The sequence below is a fragment of the Salvia miltiorrhiza genome, chromosome 3 (genome assembly GCF_028751815.1).
Source record: "Salvia miltiorrhiza cultivar Shanhuang (shh) chromosome 3, IMPLAD_Smil_shh, whole genome shotgun sequence".
Taxonomy (NCBI): domain Eukaryota; kingdom Viridiplantae; phylum Streptophyta; class Magnoliopsida; order Lamiales; family Lamiaceae; genus Salvia; species Salvia miltiorrhiza.
Window position 1 is genome coordinate 25,087,051 of NC_080389.1, and position 6,249 is coordinate 25,093,299.

A 6,249-nucleotide genomic window follows, 5' to 3' on the forward strand; every position below is an offset into this window, starting at 1 on the left:
TTCGATTTTGTGTGGCTTTTGCTGTTATGTATGTTTTTCTTGTCACTTTCTTGATAATAGGTGATTTTGTCTTACGTCGCTTTATTTGTGGCGGAGATCGGTCCGATCTACCGAATTTATCGGGAAAAATCTTTATACAGCATCAATAATATTTCAGTGCTGGTTTTCTTTTGGGAATTCTTCATGGAACTTATGGGTTATCATTTCAACGAGCGGAATGTTTATTGATATGGGCTCAACACTTTTTTAATATTTACCGGATTACGACAATTTCTCTATAGGTCATGGAAGACACTAACATCGCAAAGAATCTGATGGGGGAATTCACAGGCGAAGGCAGAGGTCCCGCTACTGTTGCTACTGTAACTAATGAGGGAGTTTGCATGGGTGACTATACGCCCACCGGTCCTGTCAGGCTGGTGTTTTCAAGGCTGCAGGCTGCTTCAGCTGTACAGGGATCGACCGCACAGGGAACAAGGCTGGTTAATGTCACTATGACTGAACAGATGTTATCCTTCTTGAGTTACGTTTGCATGAGACAAGTGCTGGGAACTTCGGCACCATCGTTAGATCTAGGTTTGCCAGCGGCTGCAAGATTGGGGACGCCAGGGCTGCCAAAGCCACCTCAAGCTGTCCCAGAGGGGTTACCGACTAGGAACCCTCCAACTCTGCTACGAAGTATTGTTGTCATTCCCCCGAAAGGGACCAGAGCACCCAGAATTGACAAAGCCGAGAGTGCCCACCGGTTGGGACCTTTGTTCCCGGGAAACATGGATCACATTGAGTATGTTGAAGGATACCTCCAGTCAGACCAGACCTATCATAGAGCGTCGGGGGAAAGAACCTGTGATGCCCCGCTCTTTTAAATACATATTAGATTAAATAGTTGCATTAGTTATAATAGTTCTTTTGCATATTAAATTATTAATGGAAATGATTATATCTAAATAATATTATTTCAGCAAAAACCTGTATAAGAGATACAAAGTTGCAATTTAATATTCAGTCATGAATCAAACCAATAATTAAATTGGTTTAGCTACACGTTAGAGACTTTGTTTTACCAGTTAATTGATTCAATCATAATATTAGAAATTTTAGATTTATAACCGATTTCATAAATCGTGTTATTTAAATAGAATTGCTAGAATTATGACTTGAGCTTATGTGAATAATAATTTTATTATTTCGTGTTATATGTGTTAGTGTTAAGTCGTGAATTAATTCCGACTTTCGCCCAAGTATGAGGATTTAATTTATATAAATACGACGAGTATTTAATCAACGAGAATTGGAGAATTATTACAGAAGCGAGTACGAACTATGAGAAATTAGATCTCGATAAATAGTCACATCACTACACTATTCCACCTTCCCCTCCAACACATCATTACTACAAATTTTTTTCTAAAGGTTGCATATTTCTCCCTGTAGCAAATCTTACTTTTCATAACCAGCATACTTTTTCTAAAGGGATCATTCCATATTTTTCAAAGGCTGCAAAACATCCACAGTAAACCCTCTCCAACCCATACAAGAATTTCAACATTCATAATTTCCGTTGCATATCAGTTAACACTTAGCATTCGACTCTAGCGAGAACCACACTAGTGCAGAGAGAGGTAAGAATAATTTCAGTTCTTCTGCATTGCTTACAAAGTACCCTTTTCATCCAATAACTTTTGTCTCTAATCATTCCAGCCAACACAAAACAATCAAATTCAGTAACAACAACAAGAATCACAGACCAATCTTCAAGGTTTCACACACTCTATACTCATGACTTCATATTTCATAAAGAGCATGAATTACATGATATTAGTGACATACACAAAAGACTAAGAACTATCTCTGATATGTGCTCTACTATATTCATAGTTGAAAACAAAAGTTTTGATTCCAAAATTGAGTCTTTAACACAAAGTTGAGTTTTCTGAAAACTATTTCAAATCCACGAACCTATTGAGTGATAAAACGAGAGGGAGGAAGTAGGGACTACCGAGGCCTGCTGTCCACAGAAACGGCGGCTGCCGGGTTCTTGCTGCCAACAGCAGCGGCCGACGGCGGTGCTCCTGCAGCGAGCTGCTGGCCCTCGACCTCAGGCAGCAGCAGCGGCGGCAGGTGGCGTTTCAGGAGCGACGACCTCGACTCCAGGCGAAGGAGAGCTCCAGCTGGTGACAGCGGCGACGGCTCCGAGCGAGGCGGACTGCTGGAGGTCAGATCCGTCGATCTCAGGCGAAGCAGCAGCAGCTCCAGACGGCGGCGGCTTCACTGGGCGACTGCAGGCGGAGCGGGCGGCGGCGCGATGCCGAACGAGAGAGAGAGAGAGAGAGAGAGAGAGAGAGAGAGAGGCGCGCGTCTTTGTGTGTGTGCGTGAGTTGTGAAAGAAGAAAATAGAGAGAGAGGCGTGAGGTGAGGTATAAGAGAGATTGGGCCTTCCTCTTGGGCATTTCTTAAGAAAAAAAAAATAAACTGATTTGGGCCTCTCTTTCATTGGGCCGTTTTTTTAAAGAGAAATATTTAATGGGCTCTGTTTTAAAAATGTTTAATTGGGATTAAACTTAAGCCCTATGAATCTTTGATTTATTTAAGAGGGCTTTAATTAATTATTAATTTGCCTAAGTTTGATTAATTACTTAGTTCCTTTAATTAATTAATTATTGGAACTCTATTATGTTTAATTATTTTCTAATTAGAATTGATTAAATTGCTAATTAGAATTATGGTGTTAATTAGAATGAATTAATCCATTAATGATACTTATTGTCTTTATTATGGATTAATCTAGATGAGAATTATATATAAGTGAATCATTTTCTTAAACCAAATTTCTTAGCCCATTAATTATTTTCTTAAATGAATTTTATGAATGAGATTAATCCTTATCAAATTAGTATTTATTTGGATTAGATTAATTGAGTTATTAATTTGATTTATTAACTTAGCTTTTGGAGTTAATTGGATTAACTCTAATTTATCTACGAGGGTCTTAAATATTCTAAGTTGGTATGATTAATGAGAGTTTTTAAATCCAACTCATTAATCAAGTCTTTAACTTAGTTTTATTATTTAATCTTCTGGATTATTAATAAAACTAGTTGGGTTATTACCTTAGCATAATAATTTCTCGATTAATAAGGACTTCATAGTGAACATGCATTCTCATTAATTGAGAATTTTCGAACGTCTTACCTTGTATTCTCGTAGTAAAGGTCAAGCGTGGGAGTGAATACTATCGGAAGAATTTCCGCCCTTAGTAGCAAAACACTGCAACCAGGTAGGCATTACTTTCATATAAATATCAAGCAAAATAAATGTTTACATTCAAGCAAGTTATTAATTTCAAAAGCATTTGAATTGAATTATTTCAACTATTGTCTTGCCATAAATGTTTTAGATTTTAGTATGATATCTATCTGCCAGTTTATAATCGAATTCGGATCCTGAGCGGATAGCTATCCTGCCGGGATTAGTGTACACAGTGACCGCGAGTCATCAAGCGGGTTGGCCGGTCAAGTGTCCGTGAGAGGTGGCCACCTCTCTGGCGCACAACTTCAGATATGATAGATTACAAAAGAACTTAGTCTGCAGACGAACTTTAGAATCACAAATGAATTTAGTATGCTTGGGCCTTTATAAGTAAAAACCTCTGGCTATACTGTTGAGATGGCACGACAATTTACAGTTTATGTAAATATGTATATGATTTTCGACATATGTCTACTGAGTACTTTGTACTCAACCCTGCATATATTTCTAAATGTACAGGTTGAGCAGTGATGGGTGATGCTGAGGTGTCGAGTGAAGCTTTGTCATATTTACTAAATAAACTTTTGACGATACATGTCTTCATACATGTATCACATTCTCATTTCTGTTGCGAACACTCAATAATGATGTAGTTTATTCTATTTGTGTTGAATTATCAAAACAAGGGATTGTGTAAACATTTTGATCGGATACTCATGACTGATTACTAGTCATCAACTATATATGTGTGTCTTGTTCTCATATTATATCTCGATCTTATTTCAATTCCCTCAATATTATTTATCACCCCTTTATATCCCCTCTTCTAATTTCCCTTCCCTAGTCACGATTTTCCCAGCTTATCTATCCTTAGTTAAGTCCGATCATGACAGAGCCAGATCTGTAGGATCCAGCTCAGTTACAATAGAGAGTCTCAGCTATGCAAAGGCACCTTCAAGAATTGGAAGAGGTAATTGGGGAGAAAAACAGATCTGTTGCGCGGAAAAGAAAATGGTGTGAGGACAAAAGTCACTGAGAAAGAAACACCTGCCCAAGGGAAAAAGAAGGACGCACTTTCATAGCTGAGGAAGTCAACAATTTCCAACCGAGGGAAAAGGAGAAAGTCATCATAGACCATATCGTCCTGAAATTGTCTCCAGGCTGGGCTCAAGCCCCTTTTCAGAGGACATCCTGGCAGACCCGTTGCCTCGCCACTACAAGCCTATTGCTATGGATTACGATGGATTGGATGATCCAGAGGTGCACATGGCCAGATTTGAAACCATGATCACTTTACATCAGTATACTGAGGGGATCAAGTGTAGAATATTCTCCACTACACTAACAGGGATGGCTCAACAGTGGTTTCGGACTTTAGAACCTAACTCAATTCGATCTTTTGAACACCTCCATGATGCCTTCATATGCCAGTTCGCGAGTTTGAAGCGCGTTGTAAAAATGTCACTCATTGACATGAAACAGGGATCAAATGAGACTTTAAAGAAACTCACAGCTCGCTTCACAAAGCATCTCTGGAGGTTCCCAGGGGTGAATCACGAATCAAGGGGTATACCTTCGTCCGACGACTGAGGCCTGGGGCCTTCTTTGAGAACTTACAAGTCAAACCACCACAAGATTTTGATGATATTTTAACTCGTCTCCCGAGATATATTCAGCTAGAAGAGGCCAGAGCTGCCCGGAAAATGGAGTACGACAGTAACAAACCAAAGAAAGTAGATGGCAGACCTGCACAAACAGACACCCGTTATCAGGGAAGGGCGCCATATGGGGGATTGCCCCTCCAGAGTGATGTAGGGGGGTACGCAACTAGCATATCCACCCGCTTGAAACGAACAAGGGCCCAGGTTGGTGCACAACGTAAATAGACTAACTGATCAGACCCCGCTAAACAAACCCCAAGAATAAATTTTTCACTTGATCAAGAATGAACCTTGGTTCAGAGCTCCAAAGGACTTTGCAGTAGGAGCTCCCAAGCCCGGACCAAGCGGCTTGCTATGCCAGTATCATAATCATTACGGACACCCTACGAAATATTGTGGACACCTTCGTCACCAGTTGGAGATATTGATAAGACAGGGAAGATTAGACCAATTTGTGAAGCAAACGCCCCCCCTCATTTGCAAGATAATAATTATAATACCAGGGCGGAGGGAAATCAGAGGAATAAAGGGGATGGTCACAGAGCTGCTACTCCACGACGGGAGGAAAAGAGACAAGTACATATGATAATTGGGGATGAGAATGGCCCTATGTCCAACAGAGCAAGAAAGCAGATTGTTCGCTCGTGTAGAGCTGGAACTTACTCGAGGCATGTCATGACTGTACGCAATGCAGAGAAGGAGCCAAACACTTCTTTTGGGCCAGATGATCAAACACGGCTTGTCCACCCACACGACGATGCATTAGTTTTCTCGGCAGATGTAGCCAATTGTACTATTCATTGTATTTTTGTGAATTCTGGGAGTGCTGTCAACATAATCTAGAAGGATTGCTTAACAACTATGGCTCTAAATGATACTCTTAAATCGCCGGATAATCCGTTGTACGGCTTTATGGGAGAATCCATTACACCATTGGGATCTCTCGGACTACCAATGACATGGGGAAAGGCGGGAGCTTCGCGGACCAGGATCCTTAAATTCTTAGTGGTGGATTTCCCAAAACCCTTAATTGCTTCATGAAAATTTTACATCATCAAATCGTGTACAGGCTGCAAAATCACAACCTTGATTTAAAAAATCAAAGTTCTTCTAATGCTCTCATGGTCTTAGCTAAAGCTAGAATAAAATTGGTAGAATTATCCAAATCCCGAGGCAGATCACCTAGAAGGATCTTGAAAAGTTGGTTCCCACTGAATGGATAACCGACTATGAAGAGCTACATCAAATGATGGAACATGTTCAGTCAATTGAATTCTAAAAGACGAAATGTGATGGCTGAAATCCAACTATATTGTGCAGACAACGAAATAGTTAATGT

The 6,249-nt window shown here is 40.1% G+C and overlaps 1 long non-coding RNA gene across 1 annotated transcript; it reads left to right on the forward strand.

Moving 5' to 3' along the window:
* The first annotated feature begins 1,494 nt into the window (after positions 1-1,494).
* On the forward strand, positions 1,495-2,387 carry LOC131019190 (uncharacterized). The gene is made up of 2 exons (XR_009100119.1): positions 1,495-1,622; positions 1,702-2,387. It is a non-coding gene; the product is annotated as an uncharacterized LOC131019190 (long non-coding RNA).
* The last annotated feature ends 3,862 nt before the right edge of the window (positions 2,388-6,249 follow it).